The sequence below is a fragment of the Balaenoptera borealis genome, assembly GCF_965194805.1.
Source record: "Balaenoptera borealis genome assembly, chromosome: 17".
Lineage (NCBI taxonomy): Eukaryota > Metazoa > Chordata > Mammalia > Artiodactyla > Balaenopteridae > Balaenoptera > Balaenoptera borealis.
In genome coordinates, this window is record NC_138876.1 from 29,416,006 (window position 1) to 29,443,743 (window position 27,738).

The 27,738-nt window shown below is 37.1% G+C and overlaps 1 long non-coding RNA gene across 1 annotated transcript; it reads left to right on the forward strand.

The window, feature by feature from the left end:
• Positions 1–1,584: 1,584 nt before the first annotated feature.
• Positions 1,585–26,943, forward strand: LOC309615217. The gene is made up of 2 exons (XR_014236640.1): positions 1,585–3,054; positions 3,371–26,943. It is a non-coding gene; the product is annotated as an uncharacterized lncRNA (long non-coding RNA).
• The last annotated feature ends 795 nt before the right edge of the window (positions 26,944–27,738 follow it).

Here is a 27,738-nt window from a genome sequence, read left to right on the forward strand (position 1 = left end):
ACAAGAATTACGGTAAGACCTTTAAAAAGTAAATCCACATTAACTACCTAAACTTAACTCCCACATCTGCCATCCCTCAAATTTTTAAGAAAATTGTCATCTTACTGATATTTCCTTAAACCTTAAAAAAGCAACTGAGTTTCCAATACATTTTTTATAAGTCCATATTTAGTTGCTATCAATAAGTGTAGATAAATTGAGGTATAAAATGATAAAATGGCATGCAAAGCATTTGTTACCAAAAATCAACTCTACAGCCTGTGATAGCCCCTGCATTCAGAAAATCATGTCTTTCATTGAAGTATAAGAAGGGATGGCTTCCTCACTGAAGACGCAATACACTGAATTTCTTGTCTGTGGTTATCCCTGAGTGCAATGCTTTCATTATCATTATTGAAAACCCCTTAGACAAAGTGACTAGTACAAATGAGAAGTCAAGATATGTATCATCAAGGATTAAATATAATTGAAAGAAATCACTTTGGTTGTATAGAGATATAGGAAATAAGGATCACACAAGCCTTCCATAAAATCTGAAAACCTATAAAAAACTCACTGCAAATGTTTTCGGTAAAATCTTAAATCCAAGTACTATACTCTTGTCAACACTTTGAAACTTAGCCAGTAGGGGGCTGTCAAGGAGTGGCTCATAGAATTCAATTTATTCCGGCTCTACACAAAGTTCTTTAAAAAGAATTCCTTCAAGTAAGCTTCTATAACTCTATAAAACCCTGTGAACTTATTGTATCATTTCTGGGTTCTGGATTCATGTTGCAGTTGTAACAATTCTCTCCTTTCAAAGTCCTGGTTTCTTTTAAATTATTTAGGACCTGAAATTTGTGAAGTGTTGTTAGCTAGATCACCTTTAATTTAAAAAGGCCTAATTGTTTTTTTTTAAATTCACTGCAAAAGTGAGAATGAAAATTTTCTCTGAATTTGTGAAAAGTCTGAATGTAATTTAGAAAAGTTGAATGAAAGATTTATCTATAGCGTGAGGGAACATACATAGAAGGAGTTGCCAGATGAGAAAAGATAAGTAAACCTTCAAATGTTTTAGAGTCATATCAGAAAAGTCAAACTCTTGGTTTCAATTTCCTGGTTACTCAAACTACTAAATCCCCCTGAGAGACAGTGGGATGGAAATGCCCTTTTGGGGAGAACTTCTGGTACTTTCAGAAGGAAACTGTACAAAAATAGGCATGTTTGCAGCATTATAGCTTCAAGTCTTTCCTGATTCATATCCAGTCTGCTCTGGAAAGTGGTGAATCAGAATTAAGAACTTCAAATGAAGAGGATATGAAGTTTAGTTTTAAAAATGGGTGAAAGTTCAAGACTAACATATATAAAATCTTTTCAAAAATTGCTTTCACACGCTAGTTGGCATGAAATCAAGCAACATATTAATATTCAATCCAATCCAGCAAACGTGTCGCCACTGGGTGCCTGCCCCTGCGCCCATCACTGATGCAATGGGATGCGCTTTACCACTTTCTGTGCCAGTGGGCCTCAAAGTATGGCGCGTCCTCCTTCCCTCCCCCACCAACCACCAGCACCAGCATCACCTGGGAACTCGTCAGAAATGCAAATCAATATTGTTGTGGGTGGAGCCCAACAATCTGGGGTTTGACAAGTCCTCCAGGTGATTCTGAAAGGCGCTCAAGATTGACACCCGAGTCATTGCCCTTGGGCGGGTAATAGATCAAAATACTGTTACAATGGAGGACAGAACTGGGCAGGCTTCACTCAGCTGTCCTCTATTCCTATTGAGTGAACTGCAGGCAGAGAGCAGGACTTCTCAGCTGCTTCATATCAGAGAAGTCAAACTCTTGGTTTTAATTTCCCAGTTACTCAAACTACTAAATCCCTCTGAGAGACAGTGGGATGCAAATGCCCTTTTGGGGAACGCAGGCTCTTCCTGCCCATCTGGGGATTTTAATTCTAGAGTTCAGCATCACATTTGCCTGCAGATATACACTATATTTTCCAACCTACCTCTCTTGGTAATAATGGTAATATTATGGCTTTTATCAACCCTCTTCCCTGACTTATGTTTCAGTTGATCCAGAATCCAGGCAGGGAAGAAGGATTGTGTTTAGTGGACCCCCTTGAAGTGATACAGACACAAGAAATTTCAACATTTTGACTTAGATATTGGTAGATTTGACACCATGACCTATGATAACTTACAGAATATAGAAGGAAGTTTGAAGTCATGAAAACCTTTATGAAAAACTCATAATCTTTTTCTCCTTAATTTCCCTTTTTCATAGATGTATACGAAGTATGCTAAATCTTGCTCTATTTCTGGGAGGGTTTTATTTCTAAATTCCAAACCTTTTTCATATCCAGAAAAGGGAGTTCTTCAAACATTGATTTCTCACTTAAGATGGAAGGCTTGGTGACATGTTTTAATATCTGCTAAAGAAATGGAGGCCTCTCTCCCGGTGGTCCTGCACATCTGGCTCCCGCCTCAACAGTGTTTGGTTGGAACTGAACAGACCCAGGACTTCGTTTATTCCAGCCTCCCTCCGCCCTCCATCCTCCTCTCCAGTCACAACCTCTGCATCATCTTGACCATTCCCTGCCTTAGGGACCAAGCAAAACCGTTGTTTGTGGTTAGCTCTTTATGCCAACCAACCACGAGCTCCCATATTTGTCAGAATTATTCCACTGAGGTGAAGGCTGCCGTCAACCCCCTATCCACCAGCATCTGCGGACCTCCTGCACCTACCTCTCTCTCAGCATCTCTTTCCACTGCGACGATGCGGATCTGGAGGACGTGGGCCTTTTCTTCCTCGCGTTGGTCAAGGAGAAGCACAGGGCGAGAGCATCTCTTGAGGATGCAAAACCAGCGTGGCGGCTGCACCCTCTTCCAGGATGAGCAGAAGCTGTCCTGAGATGAATGGGCAAAGCCCTGGATGCCAAGAAAGCGAGGGAGTAGATCTTTCTATGAATGAGTCTTCCCCATTGCCACAGCATGTTACCTGTGCCGACGGGAAAGTAACAAGCATTAAAGTGTCTGCTGGGATGAAAAAATAGAAATAAGAAAACAAGGTTAGGGCTTCCCTGATGGCGCAGTGGTTGAGAATCTGCCTGCCAATGCAGGGGACACGGGTTCGAGCCCTGGTCTGGGAAGATCCCACATGCCGCGGAGCAACTAGGCCCGTGAGCCACAACTACTGAGCCTGCGCGTCTGGAGCCTGTGCTCCGCAACAAGAGAGGCCGCGATAGTGATAGGCCCGCGCACCGCGATGAAGAGTGGCCCCCGCTTGCCGCAACTGGAGAAAGCCCTCGCGCAGAAACGAAGACCCAACACAGACATAAATAAATAAAAAAATTAAATTAAATTAAAAAAAAAAAAGAAAACAAGGTTATGACAAAATACTGGATTAGAGTAGGTTCAAATCCTAGTCATTTAATATGCTCAACCAGTATAAGCCTTGCTCCTAATCTCTAAACCTAGAAGCATACTGTCTACTACAGGATCTAATAAAGATTAATAATGATAAGTTGTGTGAAAGTGTGTATTACACTGTGGAGACGCAGTAAATTTTGATTTATAAATGAATGAACACAAAGTGCATATTCTGTCAATCATATAGGTCCTCTTTTATTTACATAGAATGCTCTATGGCAGAAATTCAAAGTGCTTTATAAATGTTTTCTTGTTACTCTTCACCCAGCTGTGACATTGGGCCAAATATCTGAAAAATTTGTAAAATTTGTGGAAATGGTATTAGGAAGGGACAAATAATAAGTACAAACAAGAAACCACTCTTATTTTAGTGTTTTCATGTGGATCAATGGTATTACTAGTGTTAGTACTATAATCTTCGTTACTTAATTAATTCAGCAATATTTATTCTCTCCTAAGTGTCTGAGATTATTTGGGTACTAGAGATAAACAGCCAGCAATGAATGAGACAGCCCAGGGCCACCATGGAGCTTACCTTTTAGGAGAGGGAGAGAGACAATAAACAAGTAAAATAAACAAAGCCTGGTAGTGATGGGTGCTAATGGGTTAGCTGAAAGGATTTGGTTTAGCATGCAGATTAAAACCTATCCTCAGGGTTCTTTTTGCTAATCCTAAAAGACAATTGGACACTTGCAAACTATTGATCCTGCTACCAAAATGTCAGCTGTATTGCAGTAGAAAATCTGGAATAAATTCTTTCTAATCAGAGAACTATCTAACATAGATCATCAACTTTTACAAAGCACTTTACCGGTCAGAAAGCACCTTCAGGTGTGCACACTAATAGAACAACTTGATTTTGTTTTTGTTAAAGGCCAAGGTGCTGCACTCAGCAGCGCTCTCAATATTACCTGTGAACAGCCACTACCACCTCCAAGCAAAACCTACTCCGTTAGGGAAGCCTCATCAATAACATAATCATCTCTATGTTCTTGCCAGAAAAATATGCTCATTTTCCCCCTTTTCTGGAGAGAGTTTTTACTGTTCTTCTGACAGATTAATCATCTGTTTATCCTCAAACTGCAGGTACATCCAGGTGGGCCTTTTAGTCAGATGCACTTTAGGATCCAGCGGGAGTATGATGCCTTGTGACCTTAGAGGAGGAATTCATTTTTGTGGCTGTGTGGTTCTGAGGCTTCGGTTAACTTCAAGTGACTATTTTGCGTGTGTGTGTGTTTGTGTAGTCATTTTTCAGTGGTAATTGAGTTAAGAGGGGATCAATCTATGAACTTAATTAAAATTTGGTCCCTAAGAGATGACAGGTCAGCACATAACACTTTATTTTATCACCTCCTGCCATCCCTTGCACCACTGGGCAAAAGGAAATGCTTTTGAAAGTCAGCTGTTAAAAAACAAATCTTTAGTAGTATCAGCTTGTATCTTAGAAAGAGGATGCTTTCTTGAATGCATCACATGGGTTTACTTTCACTTCAGAGGAGAGTATAACCTCCTTACTTTCACGTATTCTCCATCTTTCTGTCTCTTGCTATTTTTTAAATGAAATATCATTTTAAAGTCATCAAATCAACTGTATAAATATTCAATGCCACTGAACTAACTGTAAAAGTTTTCAGGTTACTGATTTTATGAAACGGTATGTTCAAGTTACAAAACAGAGTTTTATAGGTTGAACTACATGACATTGTCATTTTGTAGGTCAAAAATTGGTAAATACTCATGATTTTATAAAGTTCAGCATTAAGCAGACAACCTAAGGTCTGTGTTCAGTTTTACTCCATTCTTATATAGACAGATGCATTGAAATTGACCAAGTAAATAAACATAAATTGAAATTTCTGTAAGTTGTGTTTAAAGTAAAACTGAATGGGCTTCTCCTTCTACTGCAGTTTAGAAAGTAAGTGTAATATAGTCCTAGGGAAACCCAAGGGTGAAAATCAGAGAAAAGGTGATTAGTGAATCATTTTGCATATTTGATTTTCCATTTCTGATTACCTCAGTTTTGTTTGTAAGGAGCTAGCCCTATACTTTGCAAACAATGAGTGATTCATCTGTGTCACTTGGTTGATCTGAAGGTGGTATTCTTTTATATTTATGCATTAACAACTTATCTGCGTTCTCTGCCTTGAGAAAACGCTACCGGATACTGAATGTAATAAGGGTTGTGACACTAAGGTAAACTCAGTACAATGGATTCAGTGTAAACTTTGCTTAGGTCATATAACCAGGTTGTTGGTAAGTTGGAAACTGAATTTGATGATGACATAGAATTTGATGTGAACATAGAAAACAATTAGTATTGTTTGAAATGTAAAAATTGTCTCCTCTAGCAAATTGGATAGAAACTACTCAATCTGAGTTTTATCAGGTCGTCATTTTCCAAAAGTGCAGATTGGCATTTTAGGTTGTCTGAAGATACTGGAATAACTAATAACTGAGTTGAAACCTTGCCAAAGGCATGCAGAGTGCAAAGCTGTGAACAAGGCTGGTATTTTATCATTCTTGGTGTTGTCACAGTGCACCAAGCAAGCCCTTCTAAGTTTGGTTACAGTTGCTTTTTAGTTCTGCCTATTGTTGGCATAACATACGTGAACTTAATCTTTCTTGGCAATTCTCTTTGCAGTTAAGTAGTCCTGGCTTTTGTTCATTTTCCCTTTTCTCTATCGTAGTTTTAACTATGTCCTGAAATGTACTAAAATGATACGTAAGCACTGTCTTTAAACTAATTGTGCTTACAGCTAGAATCTGGAAAGCATAATAGAACATCTGCTTTGCATACAGCCACCTAAGGATTATTAAAATCTGGTATTTTAAGTCTTTTTATATTGTAAATATCATGTGTTAGCCATATTCAAATATAAATGATTTGAAAAGAAATTAAGCAAAATGGCTGTAGTTCAGCACTTTAAAAGAAACAATCAGGACATAAGATTTTTACTTTATTTTTTTCAGTTAAGGAAATTTATTCTTTTCTAGGTCTGTCTTGGACGGGGTGGGAAGGGTATAAGGGTGGGGGAAGGGAACTGTAGAGTGTTAAATGAATGTGGATAATCTGCAGAGTAAATACTATATAATTTTTTGTAGGCACAGAATGAAGATGAAGGGAGCATTGTTATCTAGTTGGAAACAATTTCTAACCCTTGAATTACATTTGAGATCTTCTTTGACCCCAGAGTTGATTTAAGAGTGTACAGTTGTTAAACGTGTTGTATGACAGTGTCTGTTTCACAAATGTGTATTTCTGCCTTATACCATCTTCTCATTCTTATTTGATACATGCCTTTAAAAAGTGCACTTCCAGTAAATTTTACCATTATGCAATTGTTAGATCTTATTTTGGGCTCGTAGCTGTCAGTGACACAAAGGATGAATATTCTTGTTTTTCCTCCGAAGTCATAGTATTTATTAGAAACTTTTATTTTACTGCATGGTATACATATACACTCACATACCATATATATATATACACAAACATATATATATATATATATGAACATTTACCCTATCATAATTGTGAAAAGCCACAAGGAATTTAAATATTCCCTCAAACAGTCTTTTAGAATCATGCAAAATAAATAGAGTAGTAATAAAATTTTATTAATAATGAAAGGTACTCTGTTAATGAACAAAATAGATAATAATCAAGTGAGTATCAGTTTGATTATTATTCAACAAGAAGACCCAAGTGGATTTGGTATGAATTTCAAGTAGCTAAAATTAAAGAGTTAACTGAGAAATTTACTTTGCATTATTAGCTCATTATATTTTATGGATGTAGGCTAATTCTAGACCCTTGTCCAGCCACTTTGCAAATATATAGATTGTTCAGCATAAACATGTTTGTACTAAACAACCAGAGCAGATGGTGTGCAGTCAAAGAATATCATCTTCCTACAAGAAGGAGATCAATTTTTAGAGCACAGAAACTGCAAATGTCTGTGGCAAATAACAATTGCAATAATAATTTAAATAACAGCTGATATTTACTTAGCTTCTCTAATGTGCCAGACACTCTACTAGGTGCTTGATCAGTGTTTCATGTTACAATCCTGAGTCAAGTACAGTTACTATCCTCACTTCATAGGTCAAAAAACCAAGCTTTAGCGGGATTAAGTGAATTGCTTGTAGGCTGCAGAGCTCCAATATTGTAATAAAGAGACATGACTGGGAGTTATTTTATTGAATTTTTCAAAACTCATATCCCTTTAAATAGCAGGCAAAATGCTCAGAAAGTAGACATTTTGGCATTCAGCTGAGTTTTATTTCCACTAAAAAGTTTAATATACATAGAGCTTAGACCAGAAGCTAGAATATATTTAAAAGAATATGTAAAGACAATCCTACTTGATCTGGGACACTGGATGTGCCTAACTCCTGGTCATTTGCAAAGTGGCTTAAAATTTGTTTTGACATTGACCAACTTAGTTCACAAAGTCCTGGGTCTTCTATAGATTTAAAATAAGGAAGAAAGAGAAAGAAAGAAAAAGAGAGAGAGAAAGTGAAAGAAAGTCAGATGTAGATATGCCTTTTGATCTCACTTTTTTCAAAATAAGAATCGGATATGTTATATATTTTGGCATATTTTGTTTTTGTCACACCGAGAAGAAAAAAAGCTATTTGACTAAAATGACATTCCAGTTTTTGAAAAGAAATGTTTCAGTGAACTTAGGAGTACTTCCAACAGTCATCTTGCCCAGTTAAAGATGTAAGCTGATTTTTGATTCACAGTGAATGATTTCCTGGCTTCCATGTTATTAGAAGGAAAGAAATCTTGAGATTGGAAGAGAGAATGAGCCAGTCCACAAGAACCCTGCCACCATGGTCTCCCTGGGTATTAATGAGCATTTGGGTTCAATGTCATGTAACAGGGACCCTGAATGACAGTGGCTTATGCAAGATAGAAGCTTATGTTTCTCTCACCTACTAGTTTGAAGTTAAGTGGTATAAGACTGGCATGGCTGCTTAGCTCCAGAACTGGACCCGGGCTCCTTCCGTCTTGTTGCTTTATCATCTATCGCATAGGTGCTGTTGTCTTCAGCTTCATGGTCCAAGATGATGCTGCATCATATCTACATTCCAGAAAGCAGAATGGAAAAAGTGGGAGAAAGGACACACCCCATCACTTTAAGGACCTATCCTAGAAGCTGCACACATCACTTACCCTCACATTCTCTTGGCCTGAACTCAATCGTGTGGCTACACTTAGATAAGAGGAAAATAGGGAAATGTGATTGCTATTCCAGGGAGCCATATAGTTAGCTAAAATTGGAAAGTTCTACTGTAGTAGAAAAACGGGAAAACAAGTATTGGGGAACAACTAGCAGTTGCTGTCACATCTTTGTAAAAAATATTTCTCCCTTATTTTTATTTATTTATTTATTTAATTAATTTTTGGTTGCGTCAGGTCTTAGTTGCAGCACACGGGATCTTTCGTTGCCACACGCGGGCTTCTCTCTAGTTGTGGCGCGCAGGCTACAGGGCGCGTGGGCTCTGTAGTTTGTGGTACGCAGGCTCTCTTGTTGAGGTGCGTGAGCTCAGTAGTTGTGGCGCGTGGGCTTAGTTGCCCCGCGGCATGTGGGATCTTAGTTCCCTGACCAGGGGTCGAACCTGCGTCCCACCATTGTAAGGTGGATTCTTTACCACTGGACCACCAGGGAAGTCCCTCTCCTTTTTTATTTTTTGATTATTTGGGAAGTATAGGTCAATTTTCATTTGACTTACTTCATCCTTTTTCTGGATCATTTAAATTAACAATTGTTCCTCCTTACAGCTATCTCCAGGATACATGTAGAAATGAATTCCTAATTATGTGTGGAATTCATAAATGATTGTGCACTGAACTCTTTTCTAAAAATGAGCTCAGAGTTGCTACATTATGAAATTTCCTTCCATCTTTATTTTATTCAATATTGATTGAACTTCTCTTCTGAATCATTTGATCTGTTAGATGCTGGAGATAAAAGAGTAACTAAGATAAGGTCTTCTCCCTGGAAAGATGGTGTAGATAGAGGAAAGAATGAGATTGAAACCTAGAGGCGTTTGATTCCAAAGCCTAAGCTCTTTCTCTCCATCCACCTGCTTGCAGAGGAAAGTGTGTCACACAATCTCTTTGAGTGTTAGTTTCGCCATCGACATAAACAGGGATAACTTATAGGGATGTTGCTAGAGTGAAGTGAGGGGCGTTAATAACTGTTAGAGTGTTTGACACATATTTTCTTTACCTCCCACTCCAGCTTCTTTTACTTGGATCCCGAAGGTATTTTTTAGACATAGGAGTTCAGAGAATGCCATTGTTGGAATCTTTTCCCAAAAGTGACATTGAGTAATTATTTTGAGGTCTAGAACAGAGTCTTGATGAATTGGTATTAAGTCTGAAGAGAAGAAATGGTTAAGACATGGCCTTATTTTTTTAAAAATTTTAATTGGAGTATAGTTGATATATAATATTGGGTTAGTTTCATGTGTACAGCAAAGTGAATCAGTTATACATATACATATATCCAGTCTTTTTTTGTTTTAGATTTTTTTCCCATATAGACCATTACAGAGTATTGAGTAGAGTTCCCTGTGCTATACAGCAGGTTTTTATTAGTCATCTATAATGGTGACTCTTGCCTTGTTATTACTAAACACACAAATAATCAGTGCAATGAATGCTTTCAAATTACAAAATAAATTAAAATGTTTTCACTTTGAATTTATTGCTTTGATCTCTCTTATAATGGTACCTTTCTCCATACAGAGAGTATAAATAATACTACTATTTGGGAGATAGCTGGTAATGGAACTTATCAAATGAAATGCTATAATATTTATTAAGCCTCTTTTATATTTCAGGCATGTTCTGGATGCTTTTACATATGTTAGCTCATCAGGTTCTTTGATGTCACCATATAGAGTCTATGTTGATTACCTTTCAAGAAAATATAATAAAATATACTTGATATCAAGGTTGTAATACATGTGTTTTTAGCTTTTTAGCTTTCCTCATACTTCATTTTGCCATTAGTAGCATTATGAATTTACCATTTTATCAATTAACAGAGAATTTTAAATGCTGGCATGTTGGATAGTCTGGTTTTATTTTTTCTAGTTTTCATGTTTCTCTCGGCTTCCAGTTCTCTTAGAGCTTCCTAAAATGCAAATCTCTACTTGAAACTTTTTAATGGTTTTCCATTACCTAAAGGATAAAACTGTTAGTATGATTGATAATTTCCTCTGCAATCTGGTTCCTACTTCCCTGTCCATCCTGGGAAGCTCTCTTGCTCCCTGAGAGCTCCTCCCCGTACCTCACCATACATCTCAGCCAAGTCCGAGTTCTTGGCAGTTCAGAGAGCAAACCATGCTGTTTTATGCCTTTATTTTTTGCCTACATTGATCCCTCTGCCTGGCAGCTTTTCCTGACTACAAGGACAGAATTGAAAACATACAATTTGGTGGGATAAAATTTGGTTCAAGATGCCTTTTTGCTGGAAATGCGTTTGAAAATGATCATTTTTTTGCCAGTAGTTTTTCAGGTATCAGAAATCTTTGTACCCTGCAAAGCATTTTTGCAATCTGCTGTGTTCTTAAGCACTTTTTAAATTGTTCTTTAGGACTTCCCCAGTGGCGTACTGGTTAAGAATCCGCCTGCCAACGCAGGGCACATGGGTTCAAGCCCTGGTGTGGGAAGATCCCACATGCCACGGAGCAACTAAGCCCCTGTGCTACAACTACTGAGCCTGCGCTCAAGAGCCCGCAAGCCACAACTACTGAGCCCACGTACCACAACTATTGAAGCCCAGCGCCTAGAGCCCATGCTCTGCAACAAGAGAAGCCGCCACAATGAGAAGCCCGAGCACCACAGCGAAGAGTAACCCCTGCTCACCAACTAGAGAAAGCCTGCGTGCAGCAACGAAGACCCAACGCAACCAAAATAATTAAATAAATAAATTGTTCTTTAAAATCTTTTTCAACTCTTCTTTCCCTCTGCTTTAAAAATTTGAATCCATTTTTTTGATTGAAATATAAAAAACATTGTGGCTCTTGTAATACAAAGATTGGGGAAAAAATGCTCAACCAAGTAACCTCTATTTTTTTTTTTTTCATACCAGCACCTTGGGACATGCTATTCATTCTGCTGAAATACTACCCCCATGCCTCCCACCACTGTCTCCTCTCTATCTTCAGTTGTCCGTCAAGTCTCAGCTTCAAAATCAATGCTCTTGATTCCCTTGACAGCTCCAAGTTAAATTTGACTTTGTGTATACATTTTTTTGTAGATGGTATTTTTCTTTATATCATTCATCACAGTTTGCAATGTTATAGGTGAAAAGTGTGTGCAGTATAGTAGTTGAAAATATAAGCTCCAGAACCAGAGTGTGGAGATTCAAATCCCAGCTCTGCCACTTATAGGCTGTATGACCTTAGGCTATTACTTAACTTTTTATGCTTCAGTTTCTTGAGTAAAAATTGGGCTGAAAATAGTAATGACCTAATATGAGGATTGAATGAGAGAATATATTTAAGTATTTGCAAATTGCCCTGGCACATCATATTTACCACTTTGTGTTTAATTATGAAATCTCTTATTTCATAAGCTCTATGTGGGTGGTGACCATGCCTGTTTGTGAACCACTGACCCATAGGCAACAGGCATGCCAAAATAATTTGTTGAATGAATGAATGAACTAATAGTATAGTAGTTTGAAAGTTTAATATACTTGACTTTATTAAAATAATAAACATTTTTATTATTTTAATTAGGCCTCAAAATTAGTGATTTTTATAGTCTGAAGTCATGCTTAAAGAAACTTTATGAAACTATGAAAATAAATTTACCTGGAAATTGTGCATTAACTAAAAATGGTAAAAATGTGAATAGCTAGCTTTCTAATGCAATTAGAAAAATGGCTATTTGTGTTGAATTTTAGTCCATATTTTCTCTATACTTTTTAGTTTAGAGGTTTAGACCAAAAATATTCACTCAGTTGTCCCTTTATAATATGTATCTTAAAATCGTCCTATAGAACATTTGGAATTTTGTTTTCTGGTTTTGGCCAAAGGGTACTTCGACAAGAATCTTAATTCACTGAAATGGTGGCTATTACATGAATTTGATGTTTAAAACCCCAGTACTGAATTTGTCATAAAACGGCATATATATTTTAATGATATTAAGTTAATGGAGCTTATTTTGACACAGTCATGTTGTGGCAGTCATGTCAGTTTTTTTTTCCCCCCATTACAAAAAATGCAATGGAAATTTTACTCTTACTTAAGAGAGTAAAAGCTGACTATTCCTAAAGTGAAAAAAAAAATTTTTTTTTTAATTCTCACGTAAAAGAAAAGTGAAGGTAGCACCTTACTCAGCCTTCTCTCTTTTTCTGTTCAATTCAAACGGAAACAATGAAATCCTAGGTTATTACGCAGAACCTTATGCCAGTTCTTAATGGATGCTCAACTTACATTCTCATTCTATTGTTCTTCTAAGTAGTTATTTTCACATTAAGTTAAGCTTTATTTTTCTGTATGATAGATATCACTTTTAAAATAAACCACACAAAATTGAAACAGTATCACTTTGACAATTTACATTACATCACAAACTGAATTTTATGCCAAATCTGATCTATACAAGCTGCAACTACGCTCAGCCAGTATTTGGTCTAGTTTGACTTTAATACCCAACTGGCCTAAATCTGACAGACTTAATTTTATTAATTCAAGAAAGTTTGATCTGTTCTGCATATGTGCCAAAAATGATTGTGGTTCACTGAGAAGACTGAGGGAAGATGGCTGAATACTTTATTAAGTATTGAAATGAAGGACCACAGTGACAGGAACTGATACATTAAATGTTACAGATTTTGAACTGATAAGAGCATCTAGTGAAAACATTTTTACACTCTTTACAAGTTATTATTGTTTAAACAGCAGGACATAATTATAAGAAAGTGTGCTGTATGAAAAAAAATCCATGGACTGGCTTGAATTATCTGAGTATCTTACATATGGCAGTGCTCAAATTAATTACACAATGGCTGAACTATCAAATTGGTTTGCATTTTACAGATCTTGCCTTGCCTTGCCTTCAGATACGTGTTGTCTTAGCTTGGGCTGCCACAACAAACTACCATAGAGTGGGTGGTTTAAACAACTGAAATTTATCTTCTCACAGTTCTGGAGGCTGAAAGTCCAAAATCAAGGTGCTGCCAGGATTGATTTCCTTTGAGGCCTCTCTTCTTGGCTTGCAGGTAGCTGCCCTTTTCCTCTCTCTTCACATGGTTGTCCCTGTGTGTCCAAATTTCCTCTTCTTATAAGAAGACTGGATTAGGGCCCACTCTAATGGCCCCATTTTAACTTAATCACCTCTTTGAAGGCCTTATCTTCAGATACAGTCGCAGTCTGAGGTTTGGGGTTAGGCCTTAAACTATGAATATTAGGGAGGGACACAATTCAGCCCGTAACACCAGAGATGTTTTTACCAATACTGACATTTTGAATCTCTAGTGATAAAAGCTATAGTATAAAATAGCTTTTGCAATTATAATCATCAGCATTCTCCTAGCATCATAAGCTCTAAGAGCACTTTTACTTTCCAATAGCTGCTTCTTCTGCATTGTATGTTTGAAGTTACATTAAAGATGCTGTAAGTAGGCCTAATGTTTTGCCAAGGTAATAAATGGACCTAAGGTATATAAGGCAAGTATCTTCATAAAACCTTTTAATGATTCCACTTTCTTTCCCCCCAGATAGCCTGTAAGGGTTCAAGGAGTGGAGGGCATGTTTGTCTGTAACCCCAGTACCTAGCACAGTGCCAGACACAGAGTAGGTAATTAATGAATATTTACTTATTTAATAAATAAATGATTTGTCTAGTAATATCTGATTATAAATCATAAAACAAGGATGGACTCTTCTTCAAAGTGACCAACAGGCTGTTATAAATATGGTCTATTGGAAAAAGTTTTTTTAAGCTTATTCATATTTTCATGTTTAAATGATAGCACCTGATGTGAAGTCTGAATCTACAGAAATTAAAAAATAATTAGTTTGGGGTAGATTTATTTCAGTCCTTTAAATTATGCCTCTAAAATTCTTCTCACTGATAACTTGAACAACTATATGCTTTTTCTGAGTGGAAATCAGTGCTCCAGCTCATTGTAGGGATACAGATGGAGATGTGGGTGGTGACTTGGGCAATTTTATGGAATTCTGTGAAGATAAGGTTACCTTTTGACAAGGAAGTTATGAAATAGCAATGAGATTTGTCAGGTGAAGAAATAATATATGCTCAGAGAAAATAGGAGTCTCAGCCATTTTATAAACACTGAAGATCAGTAGAAGTCTCTTGGGTGCAGTCTTCAGGAAGAAACCTAGAATGTAAATGTGACTAAGAACGCTAACTTTTAGTTTACATTCGTTGTAGAAATTATAGGGTGGACAGCATAGAGCTAAGAAAAATGAAGCCCCAAGAATAAGATGTTAACATGGGTTTTCAGCGTGCTCTGGGAAAAAGGGTTGGTCCTCCTGGCAAGCCTATCTTTATCACGCAGATAGTGCATAAGGCTAGAATAACGTCTGTACTAGTTTTCTAGGGCTGCCATAACACAATACTACAAATTGAGTGGCTTTAACAACAGAAACTTATTTCTCACAATTCTGGAGGCTGAAAGTCCAAGATCCAGGCATTAGCAGGTTTAGTTTCTCCTGAGGCCTCTTTTCTTGGCTTGCAGGTGGCTGCCTACATGGTCTTCCTCTGTGCAGGTGCATCGCTGGTGTCTCTCTGTGTGTCCAGATTTTCTCTTCTTATAAGGACACCAGTAAGGTGAATTAGGACCCACCCTAATGGCCTCATTGAGACCGGTTCGATTTCCTGCTTACAAACAGCTTCCTCTTTATAAATTGACTTTTCACGTACATCTTCTTCTTGGGAAAAACTGGGCTGCTCAAATTTCCTGAACGTCACATTCCTCAATATTTATTTTCTCACTGTCACTAGGATATTCCAGATACTTTCAACTCAACATGTCGTCACGTTGAGTCATTAACGACTTCCCCAAACTTGTACCTCCTCCTGTGTTTTCTATCTTTGTGTTTCTATCTTTGTTACTGATGCCACCATCCATCTATTCACTCAAGCCTGGAACTTATCCTATTGATTCTTTTACCTTCATCACCTCCTTTCCTATCATAGATTTGGTTCCCAGTCTTGGATTTGGTTGACTCTGCTTCCAGAATCTCTTTTTCCTGCCCATTATAATTTCTTTGCTCTGGTTAGGCCTCTCATTTTATCTTGCCTCCATTGTTACAATACCTCCCTGTTGTTTCCAACCCATCTATCCTCTGTCAGAAATTTCCCCCTAAAATGTAAGTTTGGCCATTTCATTCTTTTCTTTAACTTCTTTAGTGCCACCAATTGCCAAAATTCAGCCCTGTTAAGAAGGCTCACAGGACTTCTGTCTACCTCTTCAAATCCCTCCGTCTTCTTGCCTGCAAACACATTTACTCCAGCCAGAACATGTTCCCTGAATACATACCACTCATGTTTCCTTCTTTTTAGCTCTGGCTATGCTTTCAGCTCTTCCTAGAATGACCTTCTCTCCTTTCTCTCCCCTCCAAATCATGCTGACTTGGTAAACCATCTGACTTTATTCAGATGTGCCTTCCCAGGCACCAGATGGTTTTTCTTGTCTCCCCTAGAGTTTTAAACCACCTCTATTCTACCATTTACAAGGCTGCTGCAATTATTTGCTTTTCTGTCTGTCTCCCTTACCCCCACCCCACCAGAATCCCTCAAGGAAGAAATAGTTTCTTAATAATCTGTTAATCTTTATCTTTATAGTGAATATTATGAGATTATGAATATTATCCCTGGAGTCTGACTGCCTGGGTTTTATTTTAGTCCAATATTTAATCTTGAGATGTTAGTTCACCTTTCTAAACTTGCCAAAAAGTAAATAATAAGTACAAGTTATCTCATTAGTTGTACTAAATTTTTATCGACTAAAGATGGAATGAATACATTTTTAAGAGAAAGAAATGTGTTATACTTTTATTCTAAATGGTGTAAATAGATCATCACCAAAAGGCAAGAAAATAGAAAACTCTTCAGTTGTCTTTCTTGAAGATTACAGAAAGTTGGGAAGGGTGCCTGTAGTTATGTTGTTAAGATTGTGGATGCTTCATACTTAGCATCATGTCATCTTACTTTTACATTGACGTTCCCTTAACCCTCTTTTTGACAGAATCATATTAACATATTGTCTAGGGCAAATAAGCAAACTGTTAGCTCTGTTGCATGCTCGAACATGATTTAGTGAGTGTAAAAAAGCATATTCTTAGGGAAAAGCCTAATAACACTGTCATTTAAGTGCCTCCTATCTACTAGTATTTTATAATTTACTCTTGGAATTCTTCCCAAATATCATTACACCATCATTATAAACATATCAATTAAGAAGATATATAATCTTTGCTATCAGTTTTCTTGGCATCAGACATTTTAATATTTATTTTAAAGACAATATTCAGTGTAATTCATCCATCTCTTTTTCTTCAAAAAAATGCATTTTTAAAGTTTGTGGATCTTTATTAATTTCTTTATGTTAGAAATACTATGCTTTTGTTTTCATAAGCAAAACATGAAGCTAATAATTAAAACATCATGGAAATGGGTCATAATAGGCATTTGACATATGTATGTCAGAAGATATCACATTATTTACCTTTTAAATGTTGATGTCATAATCTATAAATCACGCAAATAAGAATAGTTTCAGATTGTTTTTGATGAAGAGGACTTTCAAATTACCAAAGGAAATCAACAGAATTCTTGTATAGGTAGTTGAATTTAGATATCAGAATATTGTTCATTTTTGTACTCTGGGTTCATGTTACAGATCATAAATCAAATTTTCTCTAATCCTTTAAGTGTCAAACAATTCTATAAAGATAAGCCAAATATTTCCCTCTTTTACATAATGGGATGTGACTTCAGATTAACATTGAAGAACATAGATAAGAATGTTTCATTAAAGGAAATACAAAAGGGGCTGAACGTGTAGTATTTTCTTAAATTTACTTGTGCTCAGAAAGCAGAATACAGCCAATAAGAAAGATATAAAACTCCTCATGAGTAATAACAAACACATTGCAAGAAAGAAAGGAAGGAAGGAAGGAAGGAAGAAATCCAAGGCATGTCCTTTTCCTACCAGCATAAAAATGCAGCTTTAGAAATAGTACAAGAAAAATAATCAGTCATTACAAATGTGATTTTTTTAAAAGTAAAAAACAACAACGGAATCTTTAAAATTATATACCTTAAATGACTTATCGATGCTCATGATTTTAGATTACAATCTAGGGTTTAACACTATATTAAATTAAATATATACCTAAGCGCGCCTTCAGATAATCTGCATGTTGATTTGCAAATGCAAAATCCTAGACACACACACACACACACACACACACACACACACGCTTAATTGTGCTCTCAGATTTGGCATTTTTGTATAGTTGGAGTAACATATTTTGGAAGGAAGACAGTAACTTCAGACCATTATCAAAATTCTATTACGTGCCTCACTGTAAGAAATTGAGATGTTAAAAATACTTGTGCTTTTGATTTTATCTCATTAAAATAATGCAGCTTTAAGAAAGATACAAATAAAACAAGAAAAGCCTTAGGACTTTTTTCCCTTGCAATCTAAGAGTAGAAAGAGAGAGGCCAGTGATGGAACACACTATGCCATGAAGCAAAACCCTTGCCAGTATTTCCCAACCAAAGTTCTTTGTGAGGGTAAGTATGCATTTGGACTACAGAAATCAGTGTGCCTAATTTATTCAGACTTTTACAAAGCTTTTGGCAAGGTTCTACATCAAAGATTGATAAAAACAAAACAAAATCAGGTTGCCATTGGATTTAAGGAAATACTTGCTTTAAATGTAGAACTGGCTAAAAGACACAAATGAAAGAGATAATGGGGAATGCCTGTATGTAAATATGTGCCTCAAATGTCTCTTATGGGGTATAATAACTGATTTGCAACATTTTGAAAATCAACTTAGTAAATAAGAGTAGAAACTGGAATTCCAGGCAAATGGAAGTAAATTGAAGGGAATATGCTAAAACAAAACAAAACAAACAGAAACAATACAAAATACCTGTGAAAGGGAACATCAGAAAAAGAATTGTACTTTAATTTTGACCCATATTCTAAATATTTATAGCTTACTAATTGGCATAACAGAAGTCTCTCCTCACCAATTTCTCACTCTGTCACCAGCTACAGAGTTATTTTCAGAGTTATTTCAGAGTTGTCATGCGGGCAACTCGGAAGCACTTAGGACAATTTACACGAACATGCCATTTACATTTGTTTTCCACCAGAAGGTGAGCTCTTGGAGGAAAGGGGTAGGTGTGATTGGCTTTACATCTCCAGCACCTTGAGCGGTACAGGTATGTAGAACATAATAAGAGTACACATACACAACAAACGGTTCATTAAATGGATTAAAAGAAGACTAAGTCTACATCTTGCTACACAGTGCATGATATAGCAAGCAGTATTTCTTTATGATGAAAAGTGCTTTTCCTAACAGCTCAATTTACAAAATGAACTGGCTATTTCTATTTTTTTAAATTATATTTCAGGAGTAGCGTCTCTTTTGTTGATTTCAATAGTTTCTGGAGGCCTAGTCTTTGATAAAGTCCTTTGTGATGAGTTTTGAAGGGGACAGCATGAGAAAGAGTAATACATGAAAAGATGTTCAGCATCATTAGCCATCAGAAAAATGCAATTTGATACCAAAACACACCTATCAGAATGGCTGAAATTTTTAAAAGTGATGATATCAAATGCAGGTAAGGATGTGGAGAAACTATATCCTCATTCATTGCTAAGGGAACATAAAATTGTATAGCCATTGACCGTTTCTTACGTAGGTGCACTCAGCCAGTGATTATGAAACAGAAGCAAAAAACCTCAACTGAATCATACAAAACCATCAAAAAACAAGATGCCCTAAAATTACTTAGTATATTATTGTAGCATAGATTTGTACGGCTAATTTGTATTCTAACTCAAGAGATTTTTAACAATTTAACCTAAAAATCAAACTCTTAGGATGAATAAATAATAGAAACTCTTTATAATGAAGAAACCCACACCAGCAGTAGATGGTGATTTGATGGTACAAAATTATTCATCCACCTGAGAGAACTGAGTATGTGAAAGTTGTATGTGGAGTTTTATCCATGAGGCATTTATGGCCTCTGGAGACAAGCAGGTTTTTTTTTCTAATTGAAGTATAGTTGATTTACAATATTGTGTTACTTTCAGGTATATAGCATAGTGATTCAGTATTTTTGCAGATTATATTCCATTATAAGTTATTACAAGATAATGGTCTTCATTCCAGAGCTATATGGTATATTCTTGTTCCTTATTTATTTTATATGTAGTAGTTTGTATCTGTTAATCCCATACCTTTTATTTGTCCCTTCCTCCATCCCTCTCCCCTTTGGTAACCACAAGTTAGTTTTCTATATCTGTGAGTCTGTTTCTCTTTTGTATATACATTCATTTGTATTATATTTCAGATTCCACATATAAGTGATATCACACAGTATTTGTCTTTCTCTCTCTGACTTATTTCACTTAGCATAATATCTCTACATCCATCCACATTACTGCAAATCCTTTTTTATGGGTGAATAATATTCCATTGTATATACATACCACATCTTCTTAATCCACTTGTCTGTTGATGGACACTTGAGTTGTTTCCATGTCTTGGCCATTGTAAATAGTGCTGCTATGAACACTGGGGAGCAGGTACCTTTTTGAAGTAGTTTTTCTCTTTTTTTCTGGACATACACCCAGGATTGAAATTGCTGCATCATATGGTAATTCCATTTCCAGTTTTTAAGGAACCCCCATACTGTTTTCCACAGTGACTGCACCAATTTACATTCCTGCCAACAGTGTATGAAGATTCCCTTTTTTAGGACAGGCAGTTTTAAGAACAAAGGAGGAATTCATTTAATAGAGTTCAGTCCTAATCAGCTGGAAATGCTACCTCATATAGCTTATGACACAGAAAGAACATTTCACAAGTATTTTATATTCCTTGTTCACTGTAACATCTGTAAGGTGCTGACAAGATAAAATAGTCTGGACATAGCGTAGCTATTGAAAACAAACTGTTATGTATTTATCTTATGGTAAGAGATGGTGTTCTGGTTGAAAAAGAGCAATACTTAGGTGTAACAGAGTAGAATATGCAGAGAAGTGAGCTTGTTATTTTAGCATTTGGAATTCCTATATATTGTTGAGCTTGAAATATTTAAATAGCACGATTTGGGAATTCTGAAGTACAGTTATTAAACTGATTCTATCTGGAAACGTTTTGATGCTATTTGGCCAGGCATAACTCTTATGTAGCGATCCATGTCCAGATACTGAACAGGTCCCTGGAGTTCAGAGAGAAACAACAGAGGCTGATCCAATCATTTGGTCAGAGAAGCAAGAGATATCTACATGGAATTTGCATAAAATGCTCAAACCTTGGACAGGTTACTTAACATTTCTTTGTCTTAATTTCCTCATTGGTAAAGTGGGGATCAGTGTATCCACCTCTATGATTATTACAAGGCTTAAGTGAAGTAAACCTGTAATGTACTTCAAGTAGTGCCTAGTGAGTGTTAAATGTTCTGTTAAAGTTAGTATTATCATTAAGACACAAAATTGTAACATACAATAGTGTAGTACCTTGCTACCTAATGAATGAAGGTGTGGTCCAGGGACCAGCAGCATTGACATCACCTGGAAGCTTGTCAGAGATGCAAAATCTCTGGCCCCACCCCACTGGATCACAATCTGTGTTGTACCAAGATCCCTGAGTATCTTTATAAATAGTAAAATTGAGAATGTCGGCTGGAGTAGCGGGCTCATATGAAGGTGTTTCTCCAGCTTTTGTACAGCTTCTGTGCCTTAATCCTCACAGTCTTCTGGTAGCTAGCCTAGCTCCCTGGTCAGAGCTGAGTGACCTAGATGTGGACACCTGCTCTGGTTGTACCAAAAATTTTGTTTCAAGGATTCCAATTGAACACGACACAGAAACTAGAATGTGGATACTGAATCTTGTTAGAGGCAGAGCCCAAGAGGGAAGATCTACAAATTCCAGCAGTTGAAATAGCAAGAGTTGTCTCAATTCCTGCTCTCATCCTCTGTTGTCCTGCAGTGCTTGCTGGTTTGTATTTCCTCATGGGGTACAGAAGATGTCCCCTCATACATTTGGTTCTTGTTCCCAAATCACCTTAGTGCCCCTGGGTCCTTAGAAAAATTTTCCCACCTGTCCCCAGGGTTTTGGAGAAATATCCCAAAAGGGCCCTGATAGAGCAAAATAGAACTATTCATCCTACATATGCATCACTAAGAAGGGCCCACTCAAGGATCTGAGTTAGTTCCAAAGTTCACTGGGCAGTGAATAGCAGTCTCTGTCCTCTCTCATCAGGCAGTCCTGACTTGCTGAAAATAAGTTACTTAGCTTTTTGAGAATTCCAACTTCCAGGTCTCTCATCTTCATTGGAAGGAATTAAATAATGACAATGAATGAACCAAATATTGGAGAGGAGCAAAGAAATAACTGGTGCCAATCCACCTTCTCTAGATCCTCAGGCATACATATTGAAAAATCTATTATTTTGCTAGATTAGGGGGTAATAATTTTGCTCAGGAATTTTTGTTTTGCTTTAGCTAGAAAGTTATAGTCTATCAGATTGAATCCAAAATAGAACCATTTTCAAGTCAGTATAGCTTACTAAATGAAGTTTCTTTCAGATGCAGAAACCTCCTAAGGATAGCATCACTTGTATTTTAACTGGACCTTTTGAAGTCACAATGTACTTAATCAGCTCAGTGGCTGCTACAGCTGGGGGATTTCTGAGCCCAGGGAATGATGTGCTAGGAAACACCTGGGGCAGACAAGACTTTCAATAGGCTAAATTCTGCTTGCTACCTTCAGAGGAGAATCTGTTAATCTTGCTCCTTATTGAGTGTAATATTTAATCAGCATTTTATAAGGACTGGAATTTCCATAAGTCAGACATATGGTCTCCAGCAAGTACATGTTCTGAATCCCTAATCTCTATTCTTACACATGCTCTCAATCATAATGCATAAACCCTAGGACAAAAAAAAAAAAAACATCAGGCTTCACTCTCAAGTATTTTAGCACCATAAATGGTTTGCATAGCCCTGTGGGTCATCAAGTCTCTTAATTTACTGAAAGCCTGAGTGCATTTAATAATTGCTGGAAATACAAAGCCAAAGCTAGTCATCATCGGTTATTTACTTCTCTTTTCCTCTACACTAAAGGAGAAAGCCAAATTCCCATAGCTGTCCCAACCTTCCCCCTCCCAAATGGAGAGAGAGAAATCTTCTGCCAAAGCAGATTGTGTGCAGTTCTCCTTGCTTCAGAGCTGCCAGTTTTCCTAAGCACAGAATCAGAACTAATACATCATCCTTGAACTTTAAGTCTGTGATGTACCCTGACATTTGGAATAGCCTAGGATCCAGAGGGATAAAGAAGCAGTAGATTCTCCCTCTTTAATGATTTATGCTTTGTTTTTAATCTCCTTTGCAGTTCAGAGCAGCCTGCTGGCATCAGCCCATCTGAGGCACAAAAGGGTGCTCTTCCAGTGGTTTGGAGGAAAGGCAGGCATACATATATTGAGACTATCCTGCAATTAAAAACTTTCTCTAATTGTCAGGAAAAGGAAAATAGTGATTAATTTCCAAATGTTTAAAGTGGAGATAAAGGGAATTGGGTGAGCCTTTGAGTGATCGAAAGGAATGAAATGCTTAAGGTATGAGGACACATGTAGAAGAGCACCTATATTTTCCAGTTCTCATTTCCAGCAATCTATCTTTGTCCCAGTGAGCTTCTGCTTAATTCTTGAGTTGAACTAGCATTTTTAGCTTATGTAACAAGGACCACAGGTTCTATCTAATCAGAGTACCAGACATCACTGAGAATTAATATAATTGCAGCTGTGTCTACATGTTGCCAAATATCAGTGTGGATCTTAAGGAGAAAGGAAGAAAGCATGCAAAGGGCAATAGAAACCTTGCTTTGGGAAACTCTCTCAAATAGCTCTAAGTTGGAGAGATATCCAAGAAGTAAATGTCTTAGTAAAACTGATCAGTTACCTAGAGGCTAAGGATTAGCTTCAAGATACTCCCCCTGTGTGTTAAAAATATATTTAATGATCCAGGAACAACTATTATCTTTCTGTTTTATTAAAGAAGCTGCTATCATTTTGTTAACACCACTCTGGATTGCTTAGGCCACCCAGAAGTAAGAACTTCCAATCACTTCTTGCCTGTGGAGAAGTCCCCTGAGATAAGGACTGACCTGTTTTATCAGTTATCTTTCTGGGAACTGACAACAAAAAAATGTAACTTATCACATTAAGGTGTTATTGGAGTAGTTGTTTTGTAATAGTAAATATATATTAAAATCTAAATTATTAAAATATTTGAATAGTAAATAATTATAGCATACATATTTCTTTTCCAATGTTGGAAAATATTTTTGACATAATTAGCCTGATTGGAGTTGGTTTCTGAATTCTATTCCTGCAAGTAATATGGAAGAGAAGGTGCTCAAAGGTATGCCCATATTCCTTCACTTTCCTCCTCTACCCCTGTGACTCATCTCCGTCAAAGAGCACCCAAAGTTTTGCATGTGTGTATGACCAATCCTAATGTTGATCTTGTGATTTTAGAGCCAGAGATGGCTTTAGCACAAGATTTGGAGCCAGGCTACTTGATTGGAATCTTGTTTCAGACACTTAAAACTAGATACTATATAATCTTGGGCCAATCATCTAACTTCTTTTGGCTCCATTTCCTCATCTGTAAAATGGGGATAATACTAGCACCCACCTCACAGGGTTGGTTTTGAGGAGCAAACGAGTTAATACACAGAGAGCACTTAGAATATGTTGATACTGGCACATAGTGAACACTAAACTGATAGCTCTTAATTTTAGCCAAACGTGTTATAGTTGAGAGAACCAAAAAGTGAAGTTAATATTATTAAAGCTGATCTTGGAGTTTGGTTTATTTTACCCCTTTACCTTGTTGATGATTTGTGGTCTGTAAGTTTTCCTCCAGCTATTCTAGTCCCGATTTCTGCCAGTGTTCCCTTGAATCATGCATATACTCAGAGCCCTGAAAGCAGCATCTTTTCATAGTTTTAGCTCAAACCTGTGACAATTGGCAACTTAGCTATTACATGAGGTCGAAACACACCTTGAAAATTTATCAATTGGTGACTAATGCAATATTTGTGTCCATTTCATAATTATACACAAGGGACACTACTTAAGATAGAGTCTAATTTCTCTTAATTTGTAATATGTTTCTCACCTCATTCTACCAATATGATCATTCTTTTTAGAAAAGTCTAATCCTGCTAAAATGATTTGGCTAGAGTCTATGCTACTTTGAAAATCCTTCATTAATAAAATATAATGTTTGATGTCAGTAATGTTATCATTAGTTAAGTATAGCATTGATTTTGATTCTTATGCTGTGTTTTTTCTCTGAATTATTTTTATTTTATTTTATTTTTATTATATTTATTTTTCCTCCTATTAAGTAGGTAAAGAACCTGGAAATATGGTGCTTTCTCCTCTGCTTCTTTACCCCACACCTCTCCAAACCACTGACTAAACTTTGCAGGTGCTGGTGACTTAAGGAAAGAAGGGTGCTTGTTACAATTCAGTAACTGGAGTGAGCAGCAGGCACTTTGATCTGAGTACAATAATTTACGACAGAGAGTGCATTTCCAGGAACCATACATGAGCTCCCAAGAACCCTGGCTACGCTGTCAGACACCTATCTTTAAATTGCCTCCTGCCAAATGATGACTATGGCCCTGTCACCCTAGCCAGCCCCATAAGTCTCATTCACACTCCTTCTAATTGGCAGGATCCCACTCTGGGCACCTCCATGGCCCTTGTAACATTTTTTAGGCAGATAACTTGACACTGTAAATTTGGCTGGGAGCCTGCTACTGTGGGATGTCTTTGCATCCGCCCTCAATGGTCACCTCAGTTCATACCCTTGAAATTCCAGCCTCAACGGTTTGCAAATTAAATTCCGGGACACAAAGATGTGATTGCTTCAGGGGGGTGGCCAGCCCCCTTCACCTGTTCAAAGAAGGAAAATGTGATTACTGGGGAAAGAAGGAGTATAAAGGTGTTTTTCACGGACAGGAAGAGGAGGGAGAAGTATCGTAGTATCAGCTTTTCAGGACTTGAGGAAGCCTAGAGTGTGGGGCGTTTGGTTTCCGACACGAATGTGGCAGCAGGCTTAGGAAACCTGATAACAGCTTTTGTGACCTTGGGGTCTGGAAACGGTTTCACTGATTGAAGTCATATAAGTTCAACTAAATTTGAATGTGTTGTAAATATTTATCTGGCAACCTGACATCTAGTTGTTCCTGAAATTATGGGGTAGAGTCTTATCTTTCCTAGCATATAATTTTTGAAATGCTCTTCTGGATGGTGTTTAAGATTATAAATATAACCGAGTTATTGTTTTGTGCTAAGGTTTTCTCAGGCTTCAAGCCTGTTTAAAAGAATAGAGGGTGTTTTCTAGCAACTTTGTTTTCTTAAATATATTGGAGGCTGCAATAAAAATCTGCCTGGAGACTAAGCCTTGGTGAAATATAAACAGTCTGCTTCAGCTGGAGTTATATATTTTCCCTCACATTTCCAGAGGCACTGGTATATAAGTCCTCAGATCCAATGGGTATTCTATGTGAGAAAACTGTTAGTATGCAGCATTCCCTTCCAGTGAATTATTGAGTTGTCCAGCAGCAAAACAGGCAGGAGACAAGCTAGTCTACAAAGAGATAGTCCTTTGTTGCTTCAAAAGCTACCCCGAGCCAGCCCTGCCCTGAGATACTGTGGCATGTGAAACAGTAGTAACACAAACAGACCTGAGCAAGTTCCTTAAAGGGCCCTCTATCACATATACCACAGCATCTCAACCAGTAGGCAGGTGCCTTTGGGGGAAAACATGGGGAGAGTCAGCAGCAGGCCAGGGTGAAAGGAACAACAAGAATGAAGATGTCCAGATTTAAATCTGAGAGCAAAGCTGATGATTCACAGCCATTGTTGATGGCCCAAGCCTCACACCCATGGTTGTGGTCCTATCAATTATAACAGCCCATTTAATTATCTAATTTTACTCTCATATCTCCAGGCATTTTTACCAGCTGGGATCACTCCTAGATTCATTAGAATTTCCCAGTTTGATTTAGAGGTGCCACTGGAGAACTTTACCATTGTGCTCCAAGAAGCCAGTCAACCCTTTGGCTGGCTAATAGATATACAAAATTACTGCATTGAGAGAGATCCTACAGCTCTGCTATATAAATAACAAAGCCTTTGTCAGGCTGTTGATTCCATTTGCAATGCTTTTATTCAACAGTCATTTATTAAAGACGTATCATACATCAAGGTCTCAACTGCTTCTGGTGAGCAGTTTATATAAAGGTGAATCAGCCGTGGACCTTACTTTCAGACACTTCACAATCTTGTAGAGGAAAGAAGATGAGAGGGTCTCCAATCTAATTACAATATAATTTTATAACTGGTATGTTAGTCAAATGTGTTTAAGACACGGCCTAGCAGTAATTTCCTCAAATGTCTTAGTTGAAGTAGGAGTAAACAGAAATTTTAACCTTATTACAGAGTTATTTTTGGCAAGATGGAGAGTGTTGTGCAACAGACTGTCTAAAATAACACATTTCTATTTAGGGCCCTCTCTTCTGTTTGCTTTAAGATCAAACGGAAGTGTTTAGCATTTCAAATCTAGGACAAATTTACATCACACATATAAGCAGACATTATAACATAAGGGCAGGGAGGGCTGATATGTGACATGTATGTTTATAGTCCCTTCCATGCCCACTGCAGATATACAAGTCAACCATGGCTTTCTGAATGAATCTGAATTTAGTTTCAAACTCTTTACTCTGCATAGCCTTTGAGCAATTACTACTAATCAAGCTTAGTGGGCATAGCAGATGAAACTTATTTTATCATCTCAGGTATAAGTACTCTTAGATTCTAAGGTGCAGACCATTTTATTTGCTGACTATTGATTTTTAATAATTGATTTATATTTGTCTGCCTCTTGCCAACTTCAGTTTTCAAGTATTTCAACTTTATCCTCAGAAAATATCCCAAATAATTGCAAAATAGGTAAGAAATGAGTAGGTTATCATTTAAACAG